We start from the raw sequence: 25,893 nt of genomic DNA, 5'->3' as shown, positions 1-25,893 counted from the left end.
TTTTTAATCAGGAAGCACGGTGATTTTTTTTTTTTTTTTTTAATTCAAGAGCCTTGAAATAACTGGTGGCATTCCAAAAATGGGAAAAATCTGTTATGTCTGAATTTTCTTTCCATGTGTAGCTTTGCGTAGATCAGCTAATCTTAAAATTAGACCATTTTGTTGAAGGATTTTTTTCCTGTTTAATACGTTTAAAAACATTTTCTTCCCGATAAGGATGCTCCGTTTGGGTTTAGCCATGATAAGTCAAGGCCACAGCTCTTTCATTCTAAGTATCCAATCCACACACTTTCAAAACCAAGCCTACCTAAAGCATCACCTAAGGATCAAGTATCCATTTGTTAAAACCTTAAGAAGGCAGAGACGGGGAGGACACAGAACCCTCACTCAAGACACTAACATTAAGACAGAAAAACTAAAGCCAATACCCATAATAACATAGCGTAAAAGAGGAAAAGAAAAGCTGGAAAAGAATAAACAGTGACAGCACAGGACTAATGGCCATTCCTGATGCATCCGGAGCTCAGCAGCCCTTTGGCCTGGGCTCCAGGGCATTCATGAGTTCATTCAATGCATATTTGTTGAGCATCTGCGATATGCCAGGTAAATATGCAGACTGCAAACGCTAAAGCAACCTCTCAAATAGTAAAATAAAAAATTACATATAATAGCAAAGAAAGGAGATAAAATGGAACCATAAAAAATATTCTAACAATGTAAAGGGCAAAAGAAAAAAGAGGAAAAGGAAATAAGAAGAGATGGAATCAACAAAAAGCAAATAGCAATATTACAGATTTAAATCTAACCAAATCAATAAGTGCACTAAGTATAAAAGGCCAAAACATCTCCAATTAAAAGATATAGATTGACAGATTGAAGAAAAAGGCAAAACCCAAAGATGTGCAGCCTACAAGAAATGCACTTTATTATATAAAGATAAAATAGGTTAAAATAGAAAAACAGAATAATACATACCATGATAAAACTAATCGAAAGAAAGCTAGAGTGGTTATTATAATATCAGACACACACACACACACACACACACACACACACACACACACACACACAAAACACACAAAGACTTTTAGAACAAAGAATAATACCATGTTTCCCCAAAAATAAGACTTAGCTGGACCATCAGCTCCAATGCATCTTTTGGAGAAAAAATTATATAAGACCCGGTCTTATATTATATACGACCCGGTATTATATTATATTATATCATACTATATAATATTATATCTGGTCTTATATTAAAAATAAGACCAGGTCTTATATTAATTTTTGCTCCAAAAGACGCATTAGAACTGATGGTCTGGCTAGGTCTTATTTGGGGGGAAACAATGGTACCAAGAACAGAAAAAGTCATTTCATACAGACAAAGGGTTTAGCTCATCAGGAAGACATAACGATCTTAAACATTTTTACACTTAATTAAAAAAAAAAAAAGCTTCAGAATACATCAGCCAAAACAGATAGAGCTGCAAGAAGAAATAGACAAACTCACAAATAGAGTCAGAAATTTAATATCTCTTTCGAAACAGATAGAACAAGCAGACAGAAAATCAATAAGGATAAAGAAAACTTGAACAACACTATCAACTAAATTGACTTAATTGACATTTCTGGATACTCCACCCTACAATAGCAGAATACAGATTTTCCTTCTTAAGTCCACAGTGAACATTTATTGAGCTAGACCAATTCCTGGGTCAGAAAATTCCGTCTCAGAGCTTCAAGTCAAGATGGCAGAGTAGGTGGCTATGCTTGCCACCACCCACAACCACAACAAAATTACAACTGAACTACAGAACAACCATCACTGAAAATTGCCTGAAGTCCAGCTGAACAGAAGTCCCACAACTAATAACATATGGGGAAGCCACCTCAAGACTTGTAGGAGGGACAGACAAGCTGAATGGGCTGGTCCCACATCCACGTTTAATGGTTAAAAACTGGGAGGCATCTCTTGGCAGCACAGTGTCCATATGAGGAATGAGGGGTCCCAGACCCACATCAGGATCCCCAGCTCAGGGTTCCAGTGCCAGAAAGAGAAGTCCCCACAACTTCTGGCTGTGAAAGCCAAGAATGTGGATGAGTGAGAAAAAATGCAGCTAGAATCCCAGGCATTCCTCTTAAAACGCCAGTGCACAGAGCCATCCGCAGATGGATTCACTTGATCTGAGCTCCAGTTCTGGGGCTGCAACTCGAAAGGCACCAGGGACATATAGGTAGGAACTGAATTGTTTGGCTTCAGGGTGAGGGCTGGAAGGGCACTTTTCTCTCAGACAGAAGAGCTAGCAAAAGCCATTGTTCCTTTGTTGAGCCCTTCCACCACCCAGCATGCAGAACTAGGTGGGTACCGTGTCTGAATATCTGAGTCTCCATCAACCTGGCTAACACTGTTCACCCCACCCTGGTGATTCCGAGCCTCTGCCCCACCCAACTTGCATGCCTACCCAAGATGCTTCCAGTGGCTTTTCCATACAAATGGCCTATCTTGGCTCATGCTGCAAACTTTACTAAAACTCTCAAAGGTTCACAAACCCCAAACAAGCAGCATCTGGCCTCGGTGTGCTCCATACCTCTTACTAAGTAACACCAAGGCCAGTACTAGTGACAGCCAGCCTCAGTTCGCAACTTAGCCTCTTCAGGAACCTCCAAGCCCAGCACAAGTAGCAACCATCTGCAGATCACTTGGTAGCTCATACCAAGTGGCACCATAGGCAGCAGCAGACTTGGGCCTGCACCAGAGCCCCTCTCAAGAGGCTCCAGAACCAACACACCCAGGGTCCAGCTTCAGACTATGCCAGAGCACCACCTAACCACATCAACAAATGTCACACCCAAAGCAGGCACCAGAGCCATGCTAAAGTGAATCCTTCTCCATAGGGTCAGCCCCTGCAAAACAGCTCCTCCACTGTAGTCACTGCCAGTCCTCACAACCAATCAGCCTGAGGGTCAATCCCTCCTGTTGATGTTCCAACAACAACCAAGTTTCAACTATAATAGCAAGGCACATACAACCCCCACACAGGACTCACCTGGAGCATCTGGCTCCAGTGACAAAGGAGACTATGCCACTGGGCCCCACAGGACACTTATTACTTAAGGCCAGTTTATCAAAACCAGGTGACATAGCATCTATACTTAATAAATAGAATCAAACACAGGAAGACAGCCAAAGTGGAGAGGAAAAGAAACATGTCCCAAATGAAAGATCAGAACAAAGCTCGAGAAAAACTACTTAACCAAATGGAGACAAGCAGTCGATCAGATGCACAGTTCAAAACACTGGTTAGAAGGATGCTCAATGATCTCAGGGAGAACTTTGACAAAGAGATAGGAAACATAAAAATGGAGATAGAAAACACAAAAAAGAACCAGTCTGAAATGAAGAATACAATCACTGAAATGAAGACTACTTTAGAGGGAATCAGCAGTAGATTAGATGAAGCAGAAAATCAAATCAGCAACTTGGAAGATAAGGCAGCAGAAAACATTCACTCAGAATAACAAAAAGAAAAAGGAATAAAAAAAAAAAGCATAGTTTAAGGGACCTCTGGGACAACATCATGCATACCAACATTTGCATCATAGGGGTACCAAAAGAAGAAGAGAAACAGCAAGGGACTGAAAACCTATCTGAAGAAATAATGACTGAAAACTTTCCTAACATGACAAAGAAAATAGACATACAAGCACCAAGAGTCCCAAACAAGATGAATCCAATGAGGCCCACACCAAGACACATTATAATTAAAATGCCAACTGTTAAAGACAAAGAAAGACTCTCAAAGACAGCAAGAGAAAAGTAGTTAATCACTTACAAGCAAGCCCCCATAACACTGTCAGCTGATTTCTGAACAGAAACTTTGCAGGCCAGAAGCGACTGGCATAAAATATTCAAAGTGATGAAAAGCAAGGACCTACAGCAAATACCCAGCAAAGCTATCATTTAGAATTGAAGAACAGATAACAAACTTCCCACACAAGAAAGCTAAAAGAGTTCATCATCACCAAACCAATAATACAAGACATGTTAAAGGGTCTTCTTTAAGAGGAAGATGATGATAAAAGATAAAAAATATAATAAACCGGCAATAACTACATATCTATCAACAATTACTTTAAATGTAAATGGATTAAAGGCTCCACTCAAAAGTCATAGAGTGGCTGAATGGATAAGAAAACAAGACCCTTTCACATGCTGCCTTCAAGAGACTCACTTCAGATCAAAAGACACACATAGACTGAAAGTAAAGGGATGGTAAAAGATATTTCATGAAACTGGAAACAAACAAACAAAAATCTGGGGTAGCAATACTTATACCACACAAAATAGACTTTAAAACAAAGGATATCACAAGAGACAAAAAAAAAAGACCCAGTTATCCCACTTCTAAGTATTTATCCAACCCCCCCCCCACAAAATACTATTTCAGAGGGACATGTGCACACATATGTTCATTGCAGCATTATTTACAATAGCCAAAATATGGAGACAACCTAGGTGTCCATCAATGGATGACCGGATAAAGAAGAAGAAAATGGAATATTACTCAGCCATAAAAACAGACAGAGAAAGACAGATGCCATATAATTTCACTGATATATTAAATCTAAAGAACAAATTAAATGGACAAAGAAAACAGAAACTCATAGACACAGAGAACATTTTGAGGGTTGCCAGGTGGGAAGAGGTTTGCGGGTGGTGGGTAAAAAAGAGAAAGGAATTAAGATGTGCAAATTGGTAGTTACAAGGTATTCACAGAGTCTGCAGTACAGCATAGAGAATATAGTCAATATTGTAACAACCATGGGTGGTGTCAGATGTTTACTAGATTATTGGGATGATCACTTCATAAGGCATATAAACGTCTAATCACTATGTTGTACACCTGAAACTATTGTAATACTGTATGTCAACTGTCATTGAAAAATAAAACAAATTTTAAAAATAAGACTGCACACACTTAAAAAAAAATTCAATTCATAAAATGTATTTTATCTGACCATGATGGAATCAGAAACTAACAACAGAAATATCTCTGGAAAAAGTTCCCAAATAATTTACAACTAAGTAACACAATTCTAAACAACCCATCAATTGAAGAAGAAATCAAAAGAAATTAGAATGTATTTTGTAGTGAAAGTGAGGCAGGATAGATAGTAGCTTAGGGAAATGACCCCCTCCAGGATACAACACGAGGCACCTCCCTAGCCACAGTTTCTCAATAAATTGTATCCAGCACCTGCAGCTAGAGAAAAACAAGAACCAGTTTTGTCCAACAGAGCCAGTATCCATGACCAGGACCTGATCTTTAGCTAATTTGAATGTCATTATAATGTCACTTCCATTGCAGTGACTGTGACTCTCATCATGCATCTGACGCCAGGACAGTTCTGGAGGAAACAAATAAGGACAGAAGAGTGGGAAACGGAGAGTCCTGCCTACGGGGAGGAGCCAGGCCCTAAGGGAGATAAAAATCACTGGTCAGGACTTCCTCAGGGCAACACAACCTTGGAGTTTGCCCTCAGGGCAATGCAACCTTGGCGTTTGCCCTCATTTCCTTCTAAAGTGTGCTTCACTAAACTCCTGTGCTTTCCTTCGTCTGTCTTTCTTGAATTCTTTCATGTGGGAAGACAAGAATCTAGCTTCTGCTCCAGGTTACGTCTGCCTCCGGATATACCCAAGAGCCTCCAGCAACAAAATAATATGGCAATATACCGGGGGTACCAAAAAAAATGTAGACATATGACTTGTATTCATCTTTTGTTATCGGTGTATATTGAGTATTACAATTTTAAAAGTTTTTTCCTTTCTTAAAATCTGCATACATTTTTTTTTTGGCACCCTCTGTACAAATGTATGGAAAGTCACTAAAGCACTATTTGGAGAAAATGTATAACACAAAACATGTATCAGAAAAAAAGGTCTCAAATCAATTAATTCTGCTACAATAATTAAGCAAATTAAGTAGAAAAAGGGGGAGAAATACTATGTATCAGAGTTGAAATCAATCAAGTAGAAAATCAAAAAGCAATAGAGAAAAATCAATGAAATCATGAGCTGTTTTTTTGAGATCAATAAAATGATAAACCTCCAGCCAAGTTGATAAATATTTAGCTAATAAAACTGATAACTTTTGGGTTTTAGCCAAAAAAGAAAGACCCAGATTATCAACATCAGGAATGACAGAGATGATATCATTACCTAGTCTATAGACATTAAAAGGATAACAAGGGAATAGTATAAATTTGTGGCAAAAGGTTCACCAATTTAGATCAACTGGATAAATTCCTTGAAAGACACAATCAATGGTCACTCAACAAAGAAATAACCTTCCCAAAAGAAAATGCCACACCCAGAAGGTTTACCTGATAAATTATACCAAACATTTAGGAAGGAATAATGCAATTCTCCACAAACTCTTCCAGACAATTGAAGAGGAAAGAATACTTCCCAATTCATTATCCTGCTTCCAAAACAAGACAAAGACATTAACACACACACCACACACCACACAATATATCAACATGTTATCTCTTCATGGTGGAAATCAGGTGTGATTCTTATTTTTTTCTTTAAAATTTCCCCTCTGTTCCTAAAACTTTCTACAATTAATACATATTAGTTTAATCGTCAGGAAAATGAAACAAAGTTTTTTGTTTGTTTGTTTGTTTTTAAAGAGCAGTCTACGGAAACAAAGTGTTCCCAACTTTTCCATATAAGCTAAAGTTCAAATTCTATTATAAAATATCCTCATTACCACTCCCACTAGAAAAGCAATTCACAAGCCAATATAATGTGCTGCCTGGAAAAAAGAAAGGAAGGAAGGGAGGGAGGAAGTGAGGGAACACAGACTTCAAATACCTTAGCATTTTCTTTCCTGAATCTATTAGTCCTATTTACATTCTCAAAACATCATTAATATTCTCTATAAAACTAACCCCCAGGCATGAAGAAGGAATTTGAAGGCTTTGAAAAGATTTTTTCCAGGTTTTTACATTTTTGTTAAAAGTATTATATTTTAGTGCAAATGGTGCTAACATTGAGAACCCAAGATAGTTTAGCCACGTTTATTACAGAATCTCTGGCTAAGTTAACCCAGGCCCCTCTATTTATTGAGCGATGGTAATGGGCAGGGCCTAGAGTCAAAGGAGACATGACCAGATTTGAGACTGGTGAGGAAAGCAGGTATCTAAACTCCTACCATAAATAGAAGGTAACATAACTATTAGGATTATAAGAAAATACTGGTGGCCGATGAACAACCAAAAATGCCCGTGTAGCATTTAAAATTATCTTGCATGTGACGCATAGCCACTAAAAAATTTCAAGTATTGTTGATTTAATATAGTCCAAAGTCAGCCTACTAATCAAAATCCTCCAAGATGTAGTCTGATTAAATTCAATGTGCTAGACTCCCAATTCTGGAGATGGGAATAGATACCACACATTTAGAGGAAGGTGCTCATTTCTACCTCTGTTCCTCCTTTTTTGCTTCCTTCCCCTTCTCCTGTGTCCATTAGGCTCCACCATAGCCTTCACACTGCTCTCCACTCATCAAATCCCATCCATTCTTCCAAGCCCAGGTTACTGAGTATAGAGGCATATGGGTCTTTGTTAGGAAGATCAACACCTATTTGAATAGACTCCAGAAATTCAACAAGGACCACGCCATTGAAAAGCCTCCTTAGACCACCAGCAGCAGCATCTTCACCTACAATTAATGTTAGAAATGCAGACTCTCAGTCCTCCATCCTCTACAAGACCAACTTAATCAGAACCAGCATTTTTAAAAGGTCCCATCCCCATGAGATTCATATGCAGAGTAAATTTTACAAAGCTCTGACCTAGCATATTAAACTAAGCCAGCGGTTATGAATCAAAAGGGAGGACCTCCCATTGGAACCAGGACTTTGAATGACAGATCTCAACCACTACTCTCAGCAACAACTTTATGATGTATTTACAATATCACATACTGTATATTTAACTATGCAGACTGCAAATTATAGTTTCCTTCGTGAAAGCATAACCCATTGCTATAAAAAACAAAATAGCTTCCAAGAATCAACCACCATTACCCAAGTTTATGAGCAGGGGAAGTGAAAAGTGACCACCCAAACTCTTCACTAACCTTCCTACCTAGATCCCAACTGACTGAAGACTCTCAGGAACCTTCCAGACAAGACACTGGCCAAGCCATCATGTTTGGATCACTCTCCAAGGACACAGAGTAGGATGCGAAGATTAGCAGAGTTCTAAAAGAAAGCCTGAGATAGGTACCTGGGACATGAAGTGGATGGGGAGACAGCCCAGGTTCAGGAGCATTCAGGGGCTAGCAGGGGAAGAGCAGCATGAAATATCAAAAGCACTTTGTTTGTCATTGCTTCAAATTCTGCTCTCCACGCCTTGCCCTCCTCACCTATCTCATAAATTAATCCTGGCAATTCCATCCTTGCAGTTGTTCAGCTTAGTCATGCTTGACCCCCATCTTTGACACCCAAATACATGCACCAACAAACCCTGTTGATTCTCCCTTCAGAATTTAGCCAGAACCCAACTACTTCTCACTGCTTCCACTCTATCACCTTACTCCAAGCCACCACCATCTTACACACAGATAAGTGTCTCTTAACTGGGCCTCCCTGCTTCCACCTTGCCTCCCTTCCATCTATTCTCAACACAGAGGCCAGGGCAATCCTATAAAGTTAGATCTTGCCATGACTCCACTGAAAACCCCCCAATACCTTCCCATCTCACTCACAGGGAAAGCCAAAGTTCCTACAGGTAGTTACTTAAGGTAGTCAACATAAAAGCAAACAATCAAAAACAAAACAAAATAACAACAAAACACCAAAAAATTAATTGGAGTGCATGGACAAAACTATTAAATAACACCATGATTTAAAGGGTGGGCATCATGAACTTGCACCCATCTCCCCATTCAAGAAGATCCTCAGAAGTATTTATGGTGGCAATTATGTCACCAGCTATGTATATGCCCTGTGTGCCTTTCAGGAGCCCAACATCAGATTTTTTTTTCCTGTTTTATGGTTCAGGATTAATCCACTTTCATTACTAACTAAAATATTTGTTGGAGGGACATGCTGTGTTAGATTAAAATACTCAGTGAATGGATAATTTACCAAACCTTGATAGTTTAAAAGGAAAAGAAAAGATTTCATGTACCTTAGCAATTAAACCAAAAGCAGAAGCAAGAGAATATCATGATGCATTATCACACTACTTTATGCAAGTAATTATTAAGTAAGCTCATTTGTATTTCGATTTTCTTCCCATAGGACTAAAAGAAACTATGCTTCTGAGTTTGTTGATGTCAATTGCACTACTCTACACCATTTAAATAACTGAAATATGAAGAACTAACCAAAAAAAAAAATCTAATAAAGAAAACCACACAACTTTATGGTAACATTTTTATGATGTGTTTATAATGTAGCATATTGTATGTCAATGGTACACTTCGCTAATTACTTTGTTACCATTATTATGTAATTTCCATGAGCAGACAAAGACTGCCAAGAATGAGTCTCTCAGCCTGATCATCACCATTTATACAAATTGTATTTCGGAAATATTTTCATTAATCTTCAGTTGTTGTTTTTTTCAAAGCAATCTGGTGAATAAACTACAGTCCACTAATAAGCTGAAGGTCTGAAGAAGATTTTAAATAAATGTTGGAAACCCTATTATGATCTTAAGAGGACATACTATTGGTTGACAAAATAATAGTCCTTGCATTCAAGCAATTGAAAAAAATACAAAAGTTAATATATTTTTTACTTAACTTTTGAAAGACATGGATATTTTCTCTCAATTGTTGTACAAAAACAGGTACACTTCAAAAGGTTGTGATTTCTTCCTATAGGCTCATTATGCTCACTTCCTTCTAATCATATTTGACTTAATTAACAAGAACATTTCTGCATATTTTGTAATGTAAAATTGTAAAATAAAGCAGAACAGAATTGATATATTTTGCAAATTTATTGAAAAATAAATTCACTGCTATTTCTGTCTCCTTTGTGGGGTTGCTAGAAAAATCAAATCAAGATTCTACAGAAACTCTGTAAACAATTGTAAATCATACTCATCTGAGATACAATTAGCAATCAGCCCATCAGTCATCTGAATACTTATTTCATGCCAGGCAGTGTAAAACCAAAATAAGAAGATCAGAAGCCTACCCAGTAAGAATTCACAATTCAGGGGGAAAGATAAAACATTGCAATACAGTAGCTGTTCATAGAGAAATATAGACAGAGACCTACAAGAGCATAGAAAAAGCAATTAACACAAACTGCATGACTAAAGAAATAGGTAAATGATAATAGTTCACATTCATACCAACTACCATATGCCCTCTCTGTTCTAAATGTTTGCCACATATTAATTTATTTAATCCTCGTAACAATTCAATGAGGTAAGTCCAATTATTATTATTTCAATTTTAAAGTCAAGGAAACCTAGACACAGAGAGGTTAAATAACTTGCCCAAGGACACAAGGCTAGTTAATAGCAAAGCCTGAACTTAACCCCAGGTTGCATGACTGCAGAGTTCATCTTTCTAAGCATGATTCTGTGCAGCATCTGAGGAAAGGAGTTAACTTTCTCTCCCTAAGATAATCAAGGAAAGCTTTTGACGGGCTGACATTTGAGTTGGTCCTGGAGGACAAGAAGGGATTCCCCAAAGAAAGGAGATGAAGTAGGGCATGCCAGGAAGACAGAAAGACCTGTACAAAGGTTTCTTTGAGCAAAGAGGAAACGTTCTAAGGACTGAGCACAGGGAGGAGGCAGGTGGAGAGGAGGAAGGTGGTAGGAGATGAGGTGTCAGAGTAGTCACAGCCCAAATGATAAAGGAGCTGTGTTAGAATGATGGCTTATATTTGATCCTGAAACAAAAGAGGCATCACAGAATATGGGGGCAAGGGAAATCATTCTCCTCATTTCCCACTAATTCTTTATTCCTAAAGAGATAGTCCCAGAATGACATTTGCTTGGTGCTCTCAAGTACTTCCTCCCACCCCCATATTATAGCCAATGACTTCACTTTGGGATTACATTGAGATTGAGACCATCTGGCCAGACTTTCCTTTAGGACGACTTCCCCCAGCCGTGTACATATCACTCTATACACAATATCCATATCTATACCTATCTTTTCATCTTTTCCTGCCAGCTCAAAAGGTAGAAATATAATTTCTCTTTTCTCTATTGAGGCTCTGGATCCTATCCCTTCCCATCCCCAAGTGCTGCCTTTATCTCAACCTTACTCCTCAATTGATAGCATCCTTCATCACTGTGCTGGTAGCATGAGTTCTTTTTCTTCCTAAAACTCCTAATTCGATCCAGCCTCTTCAACCATCCTGGTTTTATTCTTCCTTTCACAATCCAAACTCCCTATGAATATCCTTTACATAATACCTTTATCCTCACAGCTCAGCAACCTACAACTGTCCTCTTTTTATTCACTGAAAATCCTTAAAGGTTTAAGAGTTGAGATCTGCAAGTTTAATTCTGAGTCCCAGAAGCATAAGTTAAATCATAAACAGATTAATGAACTTCTATTAACCCTCAGCTTCCCTACTTATGAAATGATCATTTTACTGAATCCAAAAGTTTTCATGAAGAGTATATAAATTAGGGCTTCCACTCAAGATGGCAGAGTAGGTAAATGGTGTTCTTGCCTCCTCCTACAACCACCTCAAAATGACAACTAAACTACAGAACAACCATCATGGTGAACCACATGAAGTCTAGCTGAACAAAGTCCTACAACTAAGGATATACAGAAAAAGTCACCTTAAGACTGGTAGTAGAGGTGCAGATGCAGAATGGGCTGGTCCCACACTCAAGTGGAAGGCCCCATGAGTAGCAAGGGATCACAGCCCCAAACCAGGATACCCGGGCCCAGGGTTTCAGTGCCAAGAAGAGGAGGCCCCACAACTTCTGGCTGTGAAAACCAGCCAAGAATGTGGTTGAGTGACATAGAAGGGGGCTGGAGTCCCAAGCTGCAGCTCAAAAGACACCAAGGACATACAGGGAAGAACTGAATTATCTGGCTACAGAGTTAGGGCTGGAGGGGCAGCTCTCTCCCAGACAGAAGTGCTGGCAGAAGCCATTGTTCCTTTGTTGAGCCCTCCCACCACTCAGCGAGCAGCAGCAGGTGGGTGCCATGTCTGAGTCTCCATTAATCTGGCTAACACTGTTTGCCCCACCCTGGTGATTCCGAGACTCTGCCCCACCCAACTTGCATGCCTACCCAAGATGCTTCCAGTGGCTTTTCCATACAAATTGCCTATCTTGGCTCATGCTGCAAACTTTACTAAAATATCTCAAAGGTTCACAAACCCCAAACAAGCAGCATCTTGCCTCAGTGTGCCCCATACCTCTTGCTAAGACACCCCAAGGCCAGCCCCAGTGACAGCCAGCCTCAGTTTGCAGCTTAGCCTCTCCAGGAATCTCCAAGCCCAACATAAGTGGCAACCATCTGGAGATCACTTTGTAACTAATACCAAGTGGCTCCAGGCAGGGCATATGCAGCAGCTAAATTTGGCCTGAACCAGAGCCCCTCCCAGAGGCTCCAGAACAAACACACCTGGTGGCCAGCTTCAGATTACATCAGAGCACCACCCAACCACTTCCATAAATGTCACACCCAAAGAGCAGACTCAGCAGGCACCAGAGTCCCACTAAATCCTACTCCATAAGGTCAACCCCTACAAAACATCTCCTCCACTGTGTCACAGCCAGTCCTCACAACCATTCAGCCTGAGGGTCAATCCCTTCCACCGATTTGCCAACAACAACCAAGTTTCAACTACAACAGAAGGGCACACACAACCCACATAAGGGACACACCTGGAGCACCTGGCTCAGGTGATAAGGGATATTGTGCCCCTTGGCTCCACAGGACACCTACTACTTGAGGCCAGTCTATCAAGACTGGGAGACATAGCATCTCTACTTAATACATAGAGCCAAACATAGGAAGGCAGCTAAAATGGGGAGACAAAGAAACATGTCCCAAGTAAACAGTCAGAACAACACTCCAGAAAAAGAACAAAATAAAATGGAGACAAACAATCTACCAGACACAGACTTCAAAATACTGGTTATAAAGATACTCAATAATCTCAGGGCAAAGTTCAACAAAGAGATAGGAAACACAAAAAGAGCCAGTCAGAAATGAAGAATATATTAGAGGGAATCTACAGTAGATTAGATAAAGCAGGTAATTGAATCAGCGATTTAGAAGATAAGGTAGCAGAAAACACCCAATCAGAACAGCAAAAAGAAAAAGAATCCAAAAAAATGAGGACAGTTTAGGGGGTCTCTGGGACAACACCATGCACACCAACATTTGCATCACAGGGGTACCAAAAGGAGAAAAGAAACAGCAAGGGATTGAAGACCTATCTGAAGAAATAATGACCAAAAACTTCTGTAACCTGGCAAAGAAAATAGACATAAAAGCCCAGAAAGCGCAGAGAGTCCCCAAAAAGATGAACCCAAAGAGGCCCACACCAAGACATATCATAATTAAAATGACAACAGTTAAAAACAAAGAAAGAATCTTAAAGGCAGAAAGAGAAAAGCAGTTAGTTACCTACAGGGGAGCTCCTATAAGACTGTCAGCTAATTTCTCAACAGAAACTTTACAAGCCAGAGGCGATTGGCATGAATTATTCAAAGTGATGAAAAGCAAGGACCTATAGCCAACACTATTCTACCCAGCAAGGCTATCATTTAGAATCAAAGAACAGATAACAAACTTCCCAGACAAAAAAAGTTAAAGAAGTTCATCACCACCAAACCAGTATTACAAAGAATGCTAAAGGTACTTCTTTAAGATGGAGAAAAACAAAAGATCAAAAATATAATATAATGGCAATAACTACATATTTATCAGCAATTACTTTAAATGTAAATGGATTAAATGCTCCAATCAAAAGACATAGGGTGGCTGTGTGGATAAGAAAACAGGACCCTTACACATGCTGCCTACCAGAGACTCACTTCAGATCAAAAGACATACACAGACTTAAAGTAAAGGGAGGAAAAAAGATATTTCATGAAAATGGAAAAGAAAAAAACAAATCTGGAGTAGCAATACTATACCACACACAATAGACTTTAAAACAAATACTATAACAAGACAAAGAAGGACCCAGTAATTCCACTTATGGGTATTTATCCAAAGAAACTCAAAACACTAATTCGAAAAGGCATATGCATCCATATGTTCATTACAACATTATTTACAACAGCCAAGATATGGAAGCAACCTAAGTGTTCATCAATGGATGAATGGACAAAAAAGAAGTGGTACATGTATACTATGGAACAGAACTCAACCATAAAAAAAAAAAAAAAAAATGAAATCTTGCCATCTGCAACAACATGGATAGAACTAGAGGGTATTATGCTGAGTGAAATAAGTCAGACCGAGAAAGACAAATACCCTATGATTTCATTTATATGTGAAATCTAAAAAACAAAACAAATGAAGAAACAAACCCAGAGATAGAGAGAACATTTTGATGGTTGCCAGATGGGAGCGAGGTGGGGGATATTGATAAAGGGGGGGAAAGGATTAAGAAGTACAAATTGGTAATTACAAAATACTCATGGGAATATAAAGGATACCATAGGGAATATAGTCAATAATATTGTAATAACTATGTATGGCATCAGATGAGTACTAGGTTTATTGGGGTGATCACTTTGTAAGGTACAAAGGTCAGACAATTAAGTTCACGAACTCATCCTAGAAAAAGTGCTACGTACCTCATTGCCGAATATCACTATGGTCACCTTTGAAGTGCTCCCCTTGGGAAGCTATGCACTGACACCAGCACCTAGTCCACCCTTCAAAGCAATTTTGGAACTCTTTTTCTGGAATGGCCATCAGAGCTGTCGGTCCTATTAACCTATTCAGGAAAATGTCTTCCTTTCAATATTTCCTTTATCTTTGGGTAAAGAAAGCAGTCATTGGGGCCAGATCAGGTGAGTAGGGAGGGTGTTCCAATACACTTATTGTTTACTGGCTAAAAACTCCCTCACAGACAGTGCCTTGTGGGCTGGTGTATTGTCATGATGCAAGAGCTATGAATTGTTGGTGACAAGTTCAGGTCGTCTAACTTTTTCACACAGCCTTTTCAGCACTGCCAAATAGTAAACCTGGTTAACTGTTCGTCCAGTTGGTACAAGTTCATAAAGAATAATCTCTCTGATATCAAAAAAGGTTAGCAACATTGTTGCAACACATTCGCGAACTTAATTGTCAGACCTCCTATGTCTAATCACTGTATTGTGCACCTGAAATTAATATTGTATGTCAACTGTAAATGAAAAACAAAAACAATTTTTAAAACAATGAATAAATTAGTATGTCAAACTCTTTCTCCCAGTGCCTGACCCATATTAAGAGCTCAAAAAATTTCATTGTCAATATTAGCAACAGTACCAGAATTGCCATAAATCTTATTGTTGATTTATCTCTTTCCAATACTCTTTGCAGGTGTTTCTTCCTTGGTCTTAAATGATGCCATGCTTTACTTGCTGTCCTCTTAAAAATTTTTTTTTAATTTATTGGGGTGACAATTGTTAGTAAAATTACATAGATTTCAGGTGTACAATTCTGTATTACATCATCTATAAATCCCATTGTGTGTTCACCACCCAGAGCCAGTTCTCCTTCCATCACCATATATTTGATCCCCCTTTCTCTTAAATTCTAATATCACCATACTGTCTGCCCCCGAATACATTTTCTTCTTTGATCTGAATCAAGATTTCAGCAGCAAGATAGTCAACCACTCCCTCTTTTTCAATCACTCATCTCTCATAGGCTCTCCTTCTACCTCAATCAATAAATACTTTTCTCTCTGCTGCCTTAGGTACTTCTACCTCATTCATTTCCTAATGTAAAACATAGTTCCTTTTCTCCTTTCTTCTCTTTTCCTTTGTTCTCCCTCTCACCACACCCTCGCCTTCCTTGGGTCGTCCCATGGCTTTAAAGCTCATATATGATAACTCACACATTTTTACTAATTTAAATACCTTTAAATACCTTTAAATATCATGAATATGATAACACACATTTTTATATGTGGCTCTGACCCTTCTCCCCTCAAGTCCAGAATCAAATACCCAATTTCTTACTCAACGTCTCCACTTGGGTACTTAATAACTATTTCACACTAAAGAGCAAAACAAAATTTGTGACATCTGTCCCCTGACCCAACCTGTTGCTCCCCCTCTGGTCTTCTCCGTATCAATGAGTGGCACCGTCATCTCCATCCCCAATAATACAAAGATGTATTTAAACCATCAAGAAGAGCTATGTTCCTCCTTCCAAAATGTGTTTGAGATCTGCCCTTTTCGCTCTCTCTACATGAACACACTAGTTAGTCCAAACTGCCATCACTGCTCAGCAAGATGACTTCAGCAGCCACCTTTGTGGTCGCTCTGCTTCTGCTCTGGCCCCTCTACAAGCTCTCTCTCACACAGCATCCAGGAATCTTTCTATAGCCTCATCCTATGTCCCTTCTCCTTACACCAGAAAAAGTTCAACTTATATACATAACCCCTTATTTTACAGATGAGAAAAATAATACCCTGCAAATTAAGTGACTTGTTCAACGCCACGCAGGTAGCTATCAGCCAGGATGACGAGAGTCAGGGCTCCTTTCAGCCATGCCAGGGTTTCACTGCCCCCTCACTGCCTTCGGAAGGCATTTCTTCTTGTGGCACTTACATGGCTCCACTCTCTTTAATAACAGTACCTACTTATGTCTCTTCCTTCTAGGTTGGCAAAGAAACAGCATAGAGGTCCAGGCCTGAGGTTATTTAATAAACATTATCAGACCACAATCCTCTCCAGCACTAGCTCTGCCTGCTTAATAGTGAGGATAATAAAATGCAATCTGCAAAATCCATTTGTGTTTTCATCGCATCATCAGAAAACCAGAAAGTGCTGTTTATAGTCACAGATTAACAGACTCCATTTAAAAAAAAAAAAAAAATTTAATTAAGAATACAAGCAATGTTCAAAAGCACCCTGGGAGCATTAAATTCTTTGATCCAGCCATTGTACGCTCTAGACACAGAAAATGGGTCAGTCCAGGAACGTGTGAGTGGGTTTAGCAGTAGCTGTATTGGCACATCTTCAAGCTGTTCTTGTTTTACAAAGAGACAGAATAGAAGCTGCAAAGAAAGACACAACACTCAATGTGAACAACAACAACACCAAGTGTTAGCAACTGATTTGAAAGCAAAGAGAAAGAAGAGTCCAGAAAGAAAATGCTGTAGTGGAGTGGTTCTGGGGCTATGTGTGTTTTCTCCATTCCAAGGAGCAGAGACATGCTTCAGCTATGGTGTTATTTTTACCTGGGTATCACCTGGGCTCCATAAACACTTCAGTTCTGGGCTAATTTTGGCAAATCAGTGTAACTGTCATCTAGTCCTCAGCACAGTGAGATATAAAACCTACGAATCAGGCAAATCTGGATCCAAACTTCAGGTCTGACACTTAGGAGCTGTTTAACACTGAACAAATGGCTTCACTTCTCTGAGCCTGATCCCTCGTCTTTAAAAGATGGTTGTAGGAGCCTGTTTTACGAGGTTGTTACGAGATTAGAAATCATGAGTGGAAACATCTAGTAGGATATTTAGTACTGACTGGAAGCTTCATACCTAAGGAGAAAAAATCCACAACTGGAGTGTCTAAATCAGGTGGTTACAATTTTTGTTCAGAAATTCTGCTGACAGAGAAAAGGAGTAGTTGAGGCAGATTTGCCGCTGCACCGATGGACCTGGGTCTGTGAGTTCTGGGTACAAAACCACACAGGGAAGCTGCTGTGATAACCTCCTATACACATTGTCCAGGTTAAATGAGACCATGGGAAACAACTATGCATATCTAGAATATGACAGATTTTATAAGAAAATTAGCCTTCAAACTGCCAACGTCGTGAAGAAAAGGGGAGGGCTGCTGATCTAAAATAAGAGACTCAACAGACATAACAACCAATTGCAGTGTATGCTTCTTAATGAAATATTAGTTTAAAAGAATCTTTATAGGTGACATTTTGGGCACACTGGGGAAATCTGAATATACACTGGTCATTTGATTATATTAGGGCTTCACTTTATTAAGGGTGACAATGGCATTGGGTTATGTAGGAAACTGCTCTTTTACTTTGGAGATGCCCACAAAAGTATTTAGAAGGAAAGAGGTCTGATGTCCGTAGTTTATTTTAAAATCATTGATAAAATACCAGGGTTATGTGTGAATGTGCGTAAGAAGTAAATATAGAAAATGTTAACAATTATTGAAACTAGGTGGTAGTTATATCAGTTTCCTTGAACCTATTCTCTTTCTTTCTTTCTTTTCTTTCTCTGTTTCTTTCTTTTCTTTTTCTCTCTGTCTCTCTGTCTGTCTCTCTGTCTCTCTGTCTCTCTCCCCACCCCTCGCTCTCCCCCTCTCGCTCTTATTTCAAATGTTTCAAAATATCCACAACAAAATGTTGTCTCAGGGCAGGGCTGCAAGCCGTTCAGCAGTCTAGGGAAAGTACTCAGGTCAACCTATCCAATTCCTCTTCATTTATTTCTAGGAGCATTTCTTCATATTTGTTTTCACTGAAGACAGTCACTTACCAGTTCACTATCGGTCATTTCATTTATATTAAAACCCATTCTCTCACCTGCTTACTAAACAGAAATAGCACTTGCCAGCCATCAATCAACTCAACATAATGTTAGCACTGAGGACGGGAAGGAAGGAGGGGTCAAGCCCCCTGGCTTCCTGATTTGGGGCAAAGAACTGAAAATAGAGGCTCTGCCAAGTACACACAGTCCAGTGACAGTTGTGGAACTCTGAAGAACTGATCAAATTCACTATTTGATATTCTAAAAACTGAATAATTTTTAGCTAAGAATTCAAAATAATGACAAAACTGTTGTACTTCACCAGTACTTGGCATTTTAAAAGGCATAAAAGTCAAGTTAGAAAACTATTAGAATTCACCCAAACAAGTTACTAGATTACCAAATGAAAATAAAACACGGTGAAATGCTCATTATACAGATAGGATGATCACATTTTAAACATCCTATCCTTTAAAAAGTTAGTATAACTTGGGCAACACAACTGTGAAGAAAAGCAAAGAGTGTTCAACATAAAATGAGGAGAGTGACTTTTAGAAGGAGGGAAGGAATTATCATTGGGCCCAGGATGGGCTTCCAGGGTGGCAAAATTCTACTTCCTGATTTCAAATCTACTTCTTGATACAGTGATTCCAAGACTGTCTACCTTAAATAATAAACTAAACTGTATTTGTTTGATCTGGTTTTCTTTGTGTTATATTTTACAATTAAAAAGATTTTATAGAGCAGACTGGGAATATATAGGTCAACCTCCATAGTGGCTCAACCTCACTTTTTTCTCTCATTAGTAAGTAAAGCCATTTTCATTTGGTTTTACTCAGAAGAGACTTTGTAGTGAGAAAATACCACTTTCAAAGGTTTTTCATTCAAATATAATAGAAGTACATTTCCACGTAATAATATTCCTACAGTCCACTATCAAAATGGTGGCTAGGATCCACACATGCCCGCTGCATAGAATATTTTAAAACAAACATTTGAATATTGGACAAAGGACCCAATGTACTACTTGGCTTTGGATCATACAAGACATATCCATCTTCAGAGAGCTTGCCATTTAAATGGCTCTAGGTAGGCACTTGGAATCGGCAATGGCCATAGTGCCCCTCACCCCATCTTCTATCAATAGTTCTTTTGTTTGAATCACATACATAGTTGTCTAGCAATGCCTTGTCAGAATGGGTAAGAGGCCAAAAGTCAAGACAACTGGGTTCTAGTCACAGCTCTGCTAATAACCGAGGGCTTCTGGCAAATTACTTCAATTCTCTAAGTCTATGATAGCTCCACAGAAATCTGCAGACTCTCTGAACCCCTGTTCACCCTAGTCTCTCACCTTGAAATTTTGATGATAATAGGACATCTTTTATTGAAACTTAATCGACTCATGTACTCCTAAACTCCTTAATGTGGTAGTCAAACTACCACAGCTGGTTACACACATTGTGCCCTGGACAAGGGCACCCAGCTGAGGAGACAAGTAGGGCTAAAAGCCATCCTGTGCTCTCTTTGTCAAACCACACAAACTCTTCTAAAGGAAGAGTCCTATTTTCCTAATTCACACAAAGCCACTGTTTTGTACTCGTATCCACACAGTCCATCTGAGATGTCTTTGCAAGTTGACACAAAGGTGCTCGGTGGGCTGGCAGAGGCCCTGATATAAGTACTATTATTATCCTGTTATCCAGATAAAGAGACTGAAGAACAGACCATTAAGTAATTTGCATAGTTTCAAATAGCTAGCAGGTGGCAGAGCCAGGACTCTAAGCTGGGCAGTCCGACTCCTGACCTAGATTCCTAACCAGTAGGCTATACTGCCTAAATATGAACGTTTGTCTGTGTCCCTGCTGGTTTTCCTCTATTATCAGTTGAATTGTAAATAAAGATCTCACTTCCCACTGCTTGTGCCACCTTCTTCTCTTTTCAATGTGCCTTTTCCTTAAACTGTGGAATAGAAAATAAATCCCTAAATTCAGAAATATGTAAAAATCTCTATACATTTATTATCAATTCACTCACACCATGGAGGTGAAATAATAACAATCTTTGTGATGTCACTGGATTCTTATCTCTATATTAAAAAAAAAAAAAGTCATCCCAAATATCCAAAGAATCTGAATGAAAATAATCCTACGTACAACTGGACCCCCTCTGCAATGAAAAATAAACATCCATCAAAACGGAGTGGAGGGGCTGAGAAGGAAGGAAGACAAGATGCCTCATTAAGGCCATTAGGCATTTCTACAACAAAATAGTTCCCTACCTATCTTCCTCTGGTTCTTTAAACTTGCAAAGAATGTGTTCTGGCAGGAAATCTGTTCTCTTGGCTGTTTTGTAATGAAGACAGCAGGTGGTAATCCTGGCACACTGAAACGCCATTCGTCATTGGGCCTCAGCAGCCGCCGTCGTGGCTTGGACTGGGGTGAACATTGTCTAGGGTAATACTCATCGCCCCTTCCCGCTTCCTGCACAGACAACATGCACATCAACAAGGAAGGAGTCCTGTCTTCAGGATGTTACAAAGAACTATAAGAAAGTAGTATAATACTGGACTACAGAGAAATTAAAGAAAAAACAAGAAAGGCTAGTCTTTACAAACCTAATAGGTGAGAGCCATGCTAAACTAAAAACAAAACAAAACCAACAACAGGAACTTCTGCCCACATAGCATCTTGAAAACCTTTATTAACCAAAAGGTAGGGGAGAAGAAGAAAGGAAATGAGATTTAAAAGGTAACTGCCTTATTGTTAGAACACATGCTATGTTCTAAAAGGTCCTTGGTTATATTTTAAAAACCCCTTATAATCAAGTCTTCTTGAGACGTTGTCTAGAACCAAAGGTGTTCTGCTAAATGCTTAACAATTGGCTCTCACTAATGGAGGAGGAGAGCCCTGATGGGTAGCATTTGCCAATTTCCATGGTGTAAAAACTCCCACCACAGCCAAAATCAAGCTCAACCTGATGTCATGGAACACAGAACAAGGGGGAGATGAGCACAGTCTTCTCTCCTGAGCCCTATGAGCTGGTTCCAAACTACCAATGGGAACTCGCAATCTGTATTACATATGCAGCTGGTCCTTGAATAATGTTGTTTCATTCAATATTGTCTCATTATAACCTTGATGACATGCCGTAGACACTTAACTCTTGTTTGTATCAATTAACCTATGGCAAAACTGATTTTATTAAATGTCAGAGAACCTATTGACAACGTGAAGGGAGTACTTACTGTATATTATGAGGGTAACAGCTTAAATGCAGTGTTTCAAATGCTTTATAGTTTCTAAACATCCATGATATTGAGAAGCTATCTAATAATAGTTGAAAACAAAGCATAATGACTATATAAACATTTAAATGTTTCTACACTTTCATATATTCTTGTTCATAAGCAGTCAAGATATTACAGAAAGACACAACAACTATGATGATATAAACCTACTATCCTTTCAGATAGCAGTTTCTAATTTCCTGGCTGCCACTGAGCTTCCAGAGGAGTGGCTGATGGCTCAGTTGATTAGAGCATGAGCTCTCAACAACAAGGTTGCCGGTTCAATTCCCACATGGGATGGTGGGCTGCACTCCCTGCAATTGAAGATTGAAAATGGCGACTGGAGCTGAGCTGTGCCCTCTACAACTAGATTGAAGGACAACAACTTGGAGCTGATGGGCCCTGGAGAAACACACTATTCCCCAATAAAAAAATTTTTAAAAGATAGGCCTTTCTCAAGGATTTCAAATCAAATATAAAAATTTTACTTTTGTCTTCCCAAAATAAATATTTCCTAGATGTGGAATATGCTCAGGTTCTCAAAAGCTTGTGCCCTCTCTGGTCCTGAATTTGAAACATATTTCTCCTCTCCTTGTAAGAGAGCCAAGAATCACACACACACACACACACACACACACACACACACACACCAGGGATGCCAAAAAAAATGTACACAAGTGGACACTTTGGTCAGCGTTGCTCAAGCAGTAGTTGGCCATAATCAGAAGTGTCTGGATGCTGATGGTAACCACTATGAGCACCTCTTGTAATTGCAGGAGTCAAACGTGACTTGTATTCATCTTTTGTTATCAGTGTATATTGAGTATTACAATTTTAATAGCTTTTTTTTTCTTTCTCAAAATGGATATACATTTTTTTGGCAACCTCTGTATATATCAAATCTAATAATTATCTCCAATCCACTCTAGTGTACAGTGATATAATTTTTAACCAAATAAGTTTGTAGGCAATTAGCCAGGCTATATATAATAACCTTTTAGAGGACAAGGGAAAAACTCAGTCCACTTCCAACATAAGGACACAAACTATCCAAATGAGTGTTTTCAACATACTGCGCCAGAGGTAATAAGTGCATATAACTAGCAAAGCAGACCAGTTGCTTCTTTACTGCTCATTGACACAGAGAGCTGTTGTTTGCAAAAGGGAGAGAGGACTAATGCTGTTTACAACAATTGACAGCTCTGTTCTTCTTCTTCCTTTTTTTTTTAATTGCTAGAACACCTGCTGCCTCAGTCTCTTCCATCTCATCCATTATGCAATATGTTGGTGGTGATGGGACTGAGATATGCCATTGCACACAATGACAAACCTGAGGACAGACAAAGGAGCAGACCCAACATTTCAAAGACCGTGCAGTAAATAACCCTTCCTCATCCCACTCCGGAATTAGCAGGTCTTTCAAAGGTCCACTCACACCAAAATGCATTGAGTTGTCATTGTATGGCATTGGAAGGAGTGAAAATGCAAAGACAATATTTGTTCTTCACATCATGACTTTAGGGGGAATAAATTATTATTTCATGGGGATTAGCCTCCACATTTCCTCTTTGGCCTACCCAAGAGAGGAAACACAGAAGCATTTCCCAAAGTGTCTCACAGAATCCTAGTTCCTCAGGATGTTAAGAGATGTGATGTGGAAAAAAGCTTCCATGGTTAAGTAAATTTGAGGAATGCTGTGTTTTCTTAAAAATGAGAGTTGTTGTTTTTTTTTTTCCGACTTGGTGCTCCCCTGAGCCAATACTACAGAGCTAATGTGCACTGAGGTCCTCCAGTGGGGGATAAAATAGAGTTTCCCACTGTGTCTAACCAAGGCCTCTTTTCAACAAAACTCTCTGGTGGGTAAGACCAGTGTTCAGTAGAATGTGCAGAGATGGCTAACTCATCACCTGGTGGAACTAAACAATCCCTCATTCATGTTGTTCGGCCTTTATGGTATTGGGCCACTTGGTACTTTACAAAAATTTAATAAGTTGCCAAAATTTAAAAATCAAAAGAACTAATATTTAAACAACAACAACAAAGGTGTGGGTTTTTTTTGGTGTGTTTTTTTTATGGCTTCTCTTGAAAAAAGGAAAAAAGAACCAATGGTGCCCACAGACTTGCCTTCTCTACACAGAATATTGTAAACTGTAAAGGAATTAAAACAAAGCAAAACAAAACAAAAAAACAAAAAGGCATGTAGTAGTGAAAATTCAGGACACAAAAATTACAAGTGTACTTGTGTATAGATGTTCAGAGAAGGGAAATAAGGCAAGTGAGAGTGGGATATTAAAGAGGTCTTCTGAAAAGGAATGAGCTCTGTGTGATTGATTCCGAGGAAGAAGAGATGTGTGCAAAGCTAAAGGAAGCCCTGACAACACAAGCACCGGGCTGGAATCAATCAGTCATAAAAATAGATCACAGGCTGCTCCAAAATATGGCCACAAAACACACATGTCTGATTTAAATTTGCAAACTGAGGAACACAGCAGTCCAGAATTTTAACAATTAAATAGCTCTGAGCCATCGAGAGGGTCAGATCAAGCCATTTGGCCATGAAATCCAATCTCTAAGAGGATAAACACTAGATATTTCTTAGACATATGACTAAGTAATTCCCAAAACAATTTCCATCAAATGCCCGGAGCAAAAGCCACTGCATCAAAATACTTGCCAGTTCCACAGACCTGAGAGAACAAGGTCTCCAAGAACCAGTGAACCAGTTCGAAAATAATTCTGGAACCTCCGAGATCCTATTACTAAGAAGCAGAAATAGCTTTTCAAGTGCTCACTTTGAAATATTAAGCATTGTTCCACCCAGATCTTTCCACCATCCTAGAACATGTACTAAAACCCAGTTCAAAGTGAGTCAGCTTCTAAAATAAAGCTTCACCTTGCCTGAAGTCACAATGTATAGCAGTTTAACTTCACCACAATGTGATCAGTGCCTTCTAAAAACAAAACAAAAAACACACACAAATAATTTTTAAAAATACAAAAATATTTTCTTATTACAAACTTAGAGCTCACATATGATGGAAGCTCAAAATGTGTTCTTCAGTCTGAGTTAAGACAGAACTGTTGCTATTGTGTAATTTCTGTTACTTTTCACATGACTCTTCTAAGATTTCTACTAATAGCACAAAACCCCACCACCCAGACTTGATTAGTGTTCTATCCATATCCTCAAAAGAATGCCTTACTTTGAAAAGCTTGGCATCCCTTAGACACAAAGAAAGATCAGTCTAAAATGCTGGGAGCTGCCAGAACCATCCCTAACCTTAACACATTTTTTCTCCTACCTCTAAGCAAGAACTGCCTCTCTTTCTTTCTGAGCAAGTTCTTCCAACCCAGGCCCATGTTCCTGCACCCTCTTCGTCTGATCTCATCCCCTCTCTCCTCTTTGCACTGCTGGGATCAAGCTGGGGGTTCTTCAGAATACCTCTTTGCATATGGCAGTTGTAATTCAAGTATTTTAAAAATTAAATTTATTGAGGTAACACTGGTTAATAACATTATACAAATTGCAGGTGTACAACATGATAGTTCGGTACCTGTATACGCTATTGCGAGCTCAAAGAGGTAGGAAACATTTCAAATATTTTTAAATGTTTCCTGCCATCTTGAGTTTAAGCCCTAAGTCCTTAGACTGCTGATCAAGGAATCTGCCATATGAGTCGACCCCTGGTGTGAATTCCCACATATATCCATGCTTCTTTGCATTTCCTCATGCTACTCGCCATATCTGGAGTACCTTCACTCTTTATTTATTTATGTCCAATCCCATGTTCATATCCCAAAATACAAATACTTTAAGATTTCCCTGAAGCACCCACTAGCCCCTATATCCCTTAGTAAGCACATTTCTCTTCAACTCCCAAAGCATTTATTGTCTTTGGTACAAGAAACAGACAGG

General features: G+C 39.0%; 1 protein-coding gene across 10 annotated transcripts in view; it reads right to left on the bottom strand.

The window, feature by feature from the left end:
* The window catches only part of LIMCH1 (LIM and calponin homology domains 1), a 348,524-nt gene that overhangs the window by 207,037 nt on the left and 115,594 nt on the right, over nucleotides 1-25,893 (bottom strand). The gene's annotated exons all lie outside the window — the stretch shown is intronic.

Source organism: Rhinolophus sinicus, linkage group LG02, assembly GCF_036562045.2.
Source record: "Rhinolophus sinicus isolate RSC01 linkage group LG02, ASM3656204v1, whole genome shotgun sequence".
Lineage (NCBI taxonomy): Eukaryota > Metazoa > Chordata > Mammalia > Chiroptera > Rhinolophidae > Rhinolophus > Rhinolophus sinicus.
Note: the sequence above shows the minus strand (reverse complement) of the source record. Positions and strands in the feature narration are given on the sequence as shown.